This window comes from Dama dama, chromosome 1 (genome assembly GCF_033118175.1).
Source record: "Dama dama isolate Ldn47 chromosome 1, ASM3311817v1, whole genome shotgun sequence".
In the NCBI taxonomy this organism is placed as follows: Eukaryota; Metazoa; Chordata; class Mammalia; order Artiodactyla; family Cervidae; genus Dama; species Dama dama.
Window position 1 is genome coordinate 47,419,342 of NC_083681.1, and position 10,222 is coordinate 47,429,563.

Below are 10,222 nucleotides of genomic sequence, written 5' to 3' on the forward strand. Positions count from 1 at the left end.
CAAATGGCTATTTTTTAAAATTACCCAAACTTACCTCAGTGTTAGGCACAAACAAGTTCTTATTCATGGCTGAAAATCCTTAGTTTTTCAAAACCTGGGCTGGCATCTTCTTACATAGGAATTTTAGTTTCCCTGGAGAATCTTCAGCAAGATATCCCAGGTGATTGATTCTCCATAATTAGATGGCTCAGAAGAATCTGAAAGAGAATGAACTTTGGGTTTATGGTACTAGAGACATTTAGATACTTTTGAATAGAAAAAGGAACAACAAAAGCAAAAACATGTTAAAGTTTAATGCTTTATTCTCAAGTGAGGAATATGACCACCAAGACTGGGGGAGACAAATGTCATTTAAAATTTTCTTCTCTTATTGCAAAATAAATACATTTTTAATGTAGAAAAATCTAAAAAAGAATCTATAGAAACTTGGAAAATCACTTGTAATTGTAATGAAGCAATAGCCACTTAAAAATGCTTTCTCTATTTGTCCAATAATTTTGGAATTACTATGTATAATATTCTCCTTCACATCAACTTCAGACTGCATCAAGTTTTGCACTTTTTCCCCTATTTAATATAATGTGCATTTCTCATGTCATTCTATAAGCCTTGAAACTGAAATTTTAGACCTAAATTTTCCACCCAATAATTGAAGCAAAATTAAACATTTTATTACTCTTGAATATTTAAATTATTTCTAATTTTTGCTATCAAAGAGAATTATTTTATGGATATCCTAATCTGTTTGTATTGTTGATTTCCCCCCTCTTAGAATTATTAGAAATAGATTTGAAATTTGTGGAATAAAAAGGCATAGACAGTTCAGTTATGTTGATAAAAGTTGGAAAAAATCATCTTCATATGGGACTTTCACTCCCATACACAATTAGTATGCTATCCCTCTAAAGTACTAAGTTTTATATGTTTGCTCTCTTTTCCCCAACTGAATTTGTGAGAACACTCTGTCTTTGATATTTTAGCTTGACTTAAAATTAACTTTATTAGTAGTGACTATGAACTTTCTTTTCAAGTGTTTTTTGGTCAGTTGTTTTTCTAATATTTTGGATTATTCATGCTTCTCCTTATCCATCTCAGTAGAGGTGTTGGCTTTGATTTTATCACTTGCTGGGCACTTTCAGTACTAAAATATGAACACATTTTCTGTCATAGTTTGCAACGATTTTCAAAGGAAGTATTGTCACTAAACTTGTCTGGAATCCACTTGCCAGATGCACAGCAAATCAATCTACTGACACCGACTTGTGGTGAGGGAAAGTATAGGATTTATTGCAGGTCACCAAGCAAGGAAAAGAGGAAAAACCCGCCTGTCAATGTTGGAGGTGTAAGAGACACAGATTCAATCCCTGGGTCTGGAAGATCCCCTGGAGGAGGGAATGGCAATCTATTCTAGTATTTTTGCCTGGAGAGTCTCATGGACATAAGAGCCTGGCGGGTTGTAGTCCACAGGGTTACAGAGTCGGATACTACTGGGACAACTTAGTATATACACACGAATGCATGCTCAAAAGATCCAAACCCCTCTTTGTCTTTTAGGGAAGTGTTTTCAAAGACAGTGAGAAGAATAGAATCGTAAGACGTGTGATCAGTTTTGCACAATTCTCTAATTGGTCGGGGAGGATATATCAAGGTGAAGTTTCAGGAATCAACATCGTCTTCTGACTACAACCAGTCTGGTGTCTGTGTGATTGTGGTGAGCAGTCTCCATTGGTAGGACTCTGGTTTTTGCAAAGCAACTGAAGAATGCACAGGAGACCTTTACCTGTATCTTTCAAAGGGAACTGGGAGTTTTAACACTTTACGGCTGACATTGTTTAAGCTATTATTACTTTTCTTGTCTGACTGCCTTTACTTTGTACTTTGCCTCTACATTCCCTTACTTCTCTAATGTTAATTCCTTGTGCTTTCTCTTTGGAATTTGGAGAAGGACTAGGAGACTAAAGCTTTTTCTAGAAACAAGAAGCAGGGGAACACAGAGGGGTCTTGTCACTAAGAAGATCCCTTGGGGTCCTGCCCAGTTTCAATTCCCTCTTTTCTTTGATGCGCCTCCATCCTGAGGGGAACAGATGTGGCGATGGCTCTGGCTACTTTCTGATGGATGGGGGCAAAGTCAATTTTTCAGGAGTAGAGGAACGATAATCATTGACTTTCATTTCAAAGAATTCTCAAGTCCTAGACTTGGCATCAACATTTTCCATTATAAAGACATTACTCCTTTTTGACTTCTTTGTCAAGGCACCTAGACAATCATTTGAAAATTAGCAGATGCATTACAATGAAGATGATGATCAAGACGCATCTTTGTAGAATTCCTGAGAAAATCCTCCCATCCCAGACAGCAACCAGGAAGATAAATCTTGGAGTGGGTCCTCTTTTCATTCATCTTGTAAACAAGTGGCCTTTTGAAATAATTTATTCATTAGACTTTCAACTTCTCCTGAGGTATTTGTATATGTACAGCCTGTGGCAAGTACACATACCCCTCTGTGTTTGGTCAAAATGAAATCCAAGGAAATTCTGTTATCAAGGACCACCAGAGCCAAAGAATCTAGAAATACATGTTGGGGCATAATGCTTTTTGGGCAATCTGTCCAATTGTGGTAGACAGATTGCTTATCATATCTATCGATATATTGACATGCACTCTAGCAGTTGTGATGAGGATACCAAGAATATTTTGTCCTACCATCCTACCAACATCTTCTTAAGGTGTATGCTATTTCTAGGAAGAGATGTAAGGCTTTCTGAGCTGTGCACCAAAAAAAAAAAGAGAGAAAATATTCAGTATAAGCAGGACTCTTCATGTTGCCAGCTCTCCAGGCAGTAGTATAACTACCCTTGTGTCAATGAGTCACTTCCTATACTACAGACAAAAATATAACTGGCCGGGGGCCTCAAGTTATCCTTACAATTGTGGTGTCATTAATGCCTTCATTTTTAGAAAGTACAGAGATTGCCTTATGAAGCCAAATTTTCCATATTCCATTACATGATATCCAATCTGTTTGACTTTCTGGCATAACCTGTCATCATTTCTACTTTTTGTACGTGGATCAATTGTGCATTAGGGGTAGGTGACACAATTTTTCATGCGAAATGCAAGGGATTGCAAGGGACCAGTAATCACCTTTTCTTCAGTGGAGATTATTTCAGATAAGTTGAGACAGGGGACCAGACATTCTGAAGTTCCCTGGTTAATTAAACCTGGAAAGAGAATTTTCATGGAAGAAGATTATAAGAAGTGTTAAATTCTAACACTGCATCAAAACTGACTATTGGGACCACTGAAGGGAGATACTGCCTATGGAAGTTCTGGGGAATTCTATGGTAATCCAACAATCACTTCAACTTTCCCCTCTGTCTACACTTTGTGACAGTGTGATTTAAGATATCAATATTTTCCTTCTAGGAAGTGGCAGACCAAGTGGGTTAAGACAGAAAAAGGAGAGAAAAAACCATTGTCATTTTAATAGCAACTTTCAAAGTTATCTATTACTAACAGATCTAGCTAGGTGCCAAACATTCCTAAGAAAATTAGATAGGCCCATAGTCAAGCAAGGGAACACCGATAGGTCAGAAAAATGCTCCAGTCAATCACAGATGTTACTATGAAAAGCCACAATCAATACATTACTTATTTAAGATACTTTAAAATTTTTCAGTCTGAGTCCTAGTCCAGGTTCACAAGACTATCAATTTTGAGCCAGTGTGATGGCCATTTTTCCAGTACTTGTTGAAGGCTGTGGAGCTGCAGTCAGGTCAGAAGCTGACTTTACATAAGTGTGGTGGACCCACAGCTTAATTCCTGCTAATATGACAGAAAAATGAGTTTTTAGCACAATCTGATAGGGTTCCACCCATCAGGTCTGGAAATGATTCTCCACATGTGCCCCTTTCGAGGTTTTAGGAGCATCCAGTCCCTAGTATAATGCAGTGAAGAGGGACATTCAGGGAGCTTTCCTTATTAGCAACTGTATGAAGTGCATTCAGAACCACCTCCAGGTTTGTATGTACCTCACAGTGTCTAGTTCCCTACCCTCTGATCAGATGCTTGAACGCTTAAATGCTCAGAATAGGAAAAGGGTTTCTTATATGAAATTTCATAAGAATTCAGTTGGAACTTGTTTCTAGGAGCCACTCTAATTCTAAGTAGTGTAACTGCTGCTGCTGCTGCTAAGTCGCGTCAGTCGTGTCTGACTCAATGCGACCCCATAGACGGCAGCCCACCAGGCTCCTCCGTCCCTGGGATTCTCCAGGCAAGAACACTGGAGTGGGTTGCCATTTCCTTCTCCAACGCAGGAAAGTGAAAAGTGAAAGTGAAGTCGCTCAGTCCAGTCCGACTCCTAGCGATCCCATGCACTGCAGCCCACCAGGCTCCTCCGTCCATGGGCTTTTCCAGACAAGAGTACTGGAGTGGGTCGCCAGTGCCTTCTCTGAGTAGTGCAGCTAGCAGCACTTTATACTAAGCTAAATTAGTCTCTGGACAGATTTTTGCTATGGTCTTCTTCAAAGTATGGTTAATCATCTCTGTCTTTCCAGCTGATTGATGCCTCTATGATTCATGTAAAGTCCACTTTATTTCCAGTTATTTAGATAATTCTGATATCACATTGGCAACAAAGGCTTACTCCTGTTATCATTCTGGATTGAACCAGGGAAATTTATCTAAATCTGAGTATTGTTTCTTTGAGCAGAGCCTTTACTATTTCACTCCAATGGGGAAATGCCTCTATCCAGGTTGTGAAAATATCCATCATCACCAGTAAATAGCAGAAATGGAAATTCCCCTTGTCTTTAGACAGAACTGTAGAATCTATTTGCCAGCCCTCTCCTGGTCATGCTCCTCTAGCTTGGATCCTCATGCAAGGTGAGGCAACCAGGCCTTGAAGTTGCTTTCTTTTTTTTTTCTTTGCATTTTTTAATTAATTAATTTAATTGGAGGTTAATTACTTTACAGTATTGTGGTGGTTTTTGCCATACATCGACATGAATCAGCCAAAGGTATACATGTGTCCCCCATCCCGAACCCCGCTTCCACCTCCCTCCCCATCCCAGTCCTCTGGGTTGTCCCATGCACCAGCTTTGCATGCCCTATTTCATGCATGAACTTGGACTGGCCATCTATTTCACATATGATAATATACATATGTTGAAGTTGCTTTTTTGCATAGATCATGCATTTTTGTACCTCCTTCTGAATTGCTTTGTTCAATATAATGTTGAGTACACTGGAGAGTATTCTATTTTCTTTATCTCTACATCTACACATGTGATAAGTTACGTGTGATTGGTTAAAATGTTCTCAAGATTCTGTAGGAGCAAGGTAACTTTCACTACACTTGGTATCATCTTGCAATTTCATTCCCCTAACTTTCCCTTGGTAATAATATTCCATAAATGAACAGGAAATGTGATTTAACTAAATTGAAATATGACTGGGAGCTGCTTGTACCCAATACCTTGGTTCTAGATCTAATCAAATTGTGTGAGGTTGATGTGGAAAGATTGGACCATTTGCACCAAGCCCACTGAGGTCTGCCTCACAACTTCTGTCCTCTCCAGACAGGAGATGTGATTTGAGATTCCATACACCTTTTTATCTTGTCCTCACCTCTCCTCTCCCTTTCTTCCCCCTCCATCTCTAACTACCCCCTCCCATGAACACTGAGTAGAATTTTCTTCCATCACTATCTGCTTCATAATTGTCTAAGAATTTGTCAATGACTCTGGCCTCCTGGCTTTAATTCAGTGGTGAGTCTTAGTTTTCCCAATTATGTTGTTCTTCATTTCTTTCTTGAAACTCGTCTTTGAATTTGAAATGGGGAAGATGATATAAAGTTAACTGGAGATTGTTACTTGAGTGCGTCAAAGTTTTCATTCACTAAGTTTTATTTTTCCAGGTTTTTGTGTTCTGCTCTGCCTTTATTGTGGCTGTCGCCTCTCACACACTCTTCCCACAGCATACACCTATTTACATTATGGTATTTAAATTTAAGTATTCCAAGATTCACCCAGCTGGCTGTTTATATTTCTCATATTCCTCAACTATCAAATGAGAGGGACTTTCCACAGGGTGCTAATGGTAAAGAATCCACCTGCCAATGCAGGAGACATAGGAGATGTGGGTTTGATCCCTGGGTCAGAAAGATCCCCATGAGCACAAAATGGTACCTCACTCCAGTATTCTTGCCTGGAATATTATGCTGTAGTTTTGAAATAAATGTTTCAAACATCATTATAATACATGATAAAATATATGTGTTTAAAACTGACAGTAGGGAAAAGTGCTGTTTTGGTATGGTTTAAAAGAGAATACTTTATGAGTAAAATTTTCCAAATCCAAAAACACAATTTCAAGAGAGAACAACTTTACTGATTATTAGCTTACAAGTAGCATTACAGAGAAGCACTTTTGTATTGATAATATATTTTTAAAATTCCGGTTTTGCTTCCAAGCAGGAAAATTATCTTGCAAAAATATGTCAAGTTGTAAACATATTTCATAATCATTTGACTATGTATAATATGATATCGGGCTTCCCTTGTAGCTCAGTCTGTAAAGAATCTGCCTGAAATGCACGAGACCTGAGTTCAATTCCAGGGTCGGGAAGATCCCTTGTAGAAGGAAATGGCAATCCTTTCCAGCATTCTTGCCTAGAGAATCCCATGGACAGAGGAGCCTGGAAGGCTAGTTCATGGGGTCACAAGAGTCGGACGAAACTTAGTGACTAAACCACCAATATGATATTAAAATATGTTCTTCATATTAACAGGCTGTAGAAGAATATGGGGCTCCCCAGGTGGCCCAGTGGTAAAGAATCTGCCAACCAATGCAAGAGTCCTTCTGCCAATGTAGAAGACTCAAGCACCTTGGGTTCAATTCTTGATTCAGGAAGATCCCCTGGAGGAGGGAATGGCAACCCACTCAAGTACTCTTGCCTGGAAAATTCTATGGATGAAGGAGACTGGCAGGCTGCAGTCCATGGGATCACAGAGTTGGACATGACTGAGCACACACAAACACACACATAGAAGAATATACTCTTAATCAATATCACTAATTTCTCTATTTCTTTATATGAATCTTTCTGTGTCCATTCCAGAAAGTCTAAATAAAGTTAAAGTCTGTGAGAATATAATTATTTCCTGTTAATTTTTTCTATAAAATTTAGGTCTCAGAGTAGAAATTTTGTGATTTTATCATAAATCTTTGAGCAGAATACTGACAGGTAATTTTTCTGACCTTATGGCTGATGCATTTTACATTTATTCTCTTCTTTTACATACTTTTATTAATTTTTGTACTAAATACAGAATTCTATATCATAGACTTATCTCACACTCAAAATGTCTTTCTCTCTAAAAAGCAATTTGATCACCCTTTCAATTGGATTCAAGGTGGGAGGCAGCAATAGGTCGAGACTGGCTATTAAAATATGGACATGGTGAGGTATGTTGCGTCCCCCAAAGCGGTGAGTAAAGAAATTGAAGAAGGCTGGGACATAGGTGATGACAATAGCACATATGTGTGATGTCCAGGTGCTGAAGGCTTTGTGACGAGTGTCTGCAGAGGACAGATTTACTACAAATGGAGAGTCATGGTGTAAGACAGGGAAATACAGATGATATCAGACCCTCCATTCAATATGGCAGTTTTGAGACCATAGATGGCACTAATCTTGATATTGCCACAGGATAATTTGGCCAGAGACCTGGTCACAAAGGTGTGTTGAACAAGGTTTGCCCCTGCAATAGGGAAGATGCTTGATCAGGAAAGTGAACGGTATCACCATCAACACACTTCAAGTCAAGGTGACAAGGCCAACCTTGCTAATTGTGGTGTTGGTGAGGATGGTAGAATAGCGTAGAGGGTAGCAAATGGCCACAGTGATCCAGAGCCATAAGCATGAGCATGCCAGACTCCATGCCTGTCAGCATGTGGATGAAAAACATCTGCACAAGTCAGGCATTAAAGTCAATCTCTTCGAAGCTGAGCCGAAAGATACACAACGTATTGGGAACAAATGAAGTGTACCCACTATCTATAAGGGACAATAAGGCTAGGAAATAGTACATGGGCAGATGCAGAGCTTCCTCATGGCTGATAATGTACACGAGCCCACAGTTCCCCATGACAGCAATGATGTACATGAAGCAGAATAGCAAGGAGATCCAAATGTGTGCAGCTTCTAGCCCAGGAATCCCATTGAGGATGAAGTATTTAGGTGTCAGGCTGGAGCTCTTGACTCTATGAATGATGGTCAATGGCAAAGCATGTTACTTTTGGTTCTAATGAATATGTCCTGTACAAGAGACAGTAGTAGATTGTTTTCAGTCAGAGGCAAAAGGCGAATGAGTATTTTTCACAACATAAATAATACATTTTGGTGAAAATTAGCTTTTTACACCCAGACTGTGTTGTTTGATCCTGCTGAGGGGTCTTGAGTCTGTTACTGAATCAAAAGAATGCATAGTGCAAGCATAGCAAAGACCTGGTCTTTCTTACTTTCATACTGTAAGCTCTTTCTGTATGTTCCCAGCGATATTGCCAGACCATTCACTAGTACTTGCTTCTGTCCCATTGATCAGTTTCCGGATAATGGACCCTGCTTTAATAACACCTATTCTATCAACTTCTCATATAATTTCCCTTCTTCCAAAAAGTCCTTCCAGGTATGTCCACTGGATTATAGTAATTTAAATTGTGTGAGAATTTACTTTACTCATGGCACACATATATTATGAGGTGAACATTATCTACAAGTCTGGATATTCCAAGTTAGAATAATCAGGGACAAAAATTTGGCAGGCTTAAAATTACATAATAAATTGCAATGTACATTGCACAACAATATGCATTTTCCATTAATTGTCTAATTGTTTCTTCTTGATAAATGTGAAAGATTTTCTTTTGACATTTAACAGTGATATTTTAATCTATAACTATTGATAATTCTTGTGGATTCTATTGATTCTCTTAAATCTCTGAGTAGGTAAAGAAGAAATATATATGTATAAATAATCATACTTAAATTTTTGTATTTATTATTTTTAGCCCTTAATAAATATGAAGAATGATGTTTAATAGGGTAAAATATTTATTAATCAATTTAGTTAGCTTTCCACCTCTCTTCTGTGTTCTGAGACATGGATATAGCTTGAAAGCTTTTGATTAAAATCATCAGACTTCAGGATCTTTTAAAATATTTTTGCAAAAATATTTTTGCTATATTTTTTAAAACTCTTGCTTAAGTTTGTATTAGATTATAAAATTGATTCATTCACTAAATCAGCTATCTATTATATATTTTCTTTCATTAAGGATTATTATATATATTATATTTTAATCTCCCCCATATAATAGATGTTAAAAGTTCTAATTTTGATCGCTACCATTCTCTTTTTCTCTTGCTCTGTCTTTGAGATTTTGTCTAGGGGTTTCTATGTAAGTATCTGTCTTTAATCAGTGGAAAAATTGTAAAATAATGTTGAATAAATTATATCAATACATAAAAAAGATAAAAGCAAAGCTTTCCAGAAAATAGGAGCAAGTTAAAACTGAAAACTTTTAAAAGCAATTTTATCAACTGTAGATTTTTTACTGTTCAGGAGAGTAAAACCATGGAGATTTTTACCACAACCTGGAACGTTATCAGCAAAATATATTGTACCACTACAATTATTATTAGTATCATTACCATTATTTTGTTTTGTGAAATGCATGTAAGTAAATTCATCTCTAGTTATCCCTTAAACCTTCAGTATCTTTATATTTCAGATCAAAAGCCAACATCCTTATTTTATTTACAAAATCCTACACAATTAGGACCCCTTTAAATTTCTGAATGTATCTCTCATTACTTATATTCCTTCAATCCATCCATACTTACTTACTGGAGGTTTCTCAAGTTCAACAAATGTGCACAACCTGGGGCATTTCCAGTTTTCATTTTCATTGCGTGCTCAGTTCTTTCTCAGGCGATATCAGCATATACCCTTCATAATTCCAGATCTCTGGTTACCGTCAATGCCAATCTAAAGCTTTTCCTTACTTCACAGTTTAAAGTTACAACCCTCAGACCCTTGCTAATAAATGCCTTGTGTATTATACTTACACACCCTAGGGGCATACATGGGTTTTGCAGGAAGTGCAGTGGTAAAGAATCCGCCTGCAGGAGATGCAAGAGACCCGGGTTTGATCCCT

General features: G+C 37.8%; 1 pseudogene; it reads right to left on the reverse strand.

Annotated features, from left to right (window-relative positions):
* Window positions 1-7,349: 7,349 nt before the first annotated feature.
* On the reverse strand, window positions 7,350-8,295 carry LOC133046546 (olfactory receptor 52N2-like; annotated as a pseudogene).
* Window positions 8,296-10,222: the final 1,927 nt, after the last annotated feature.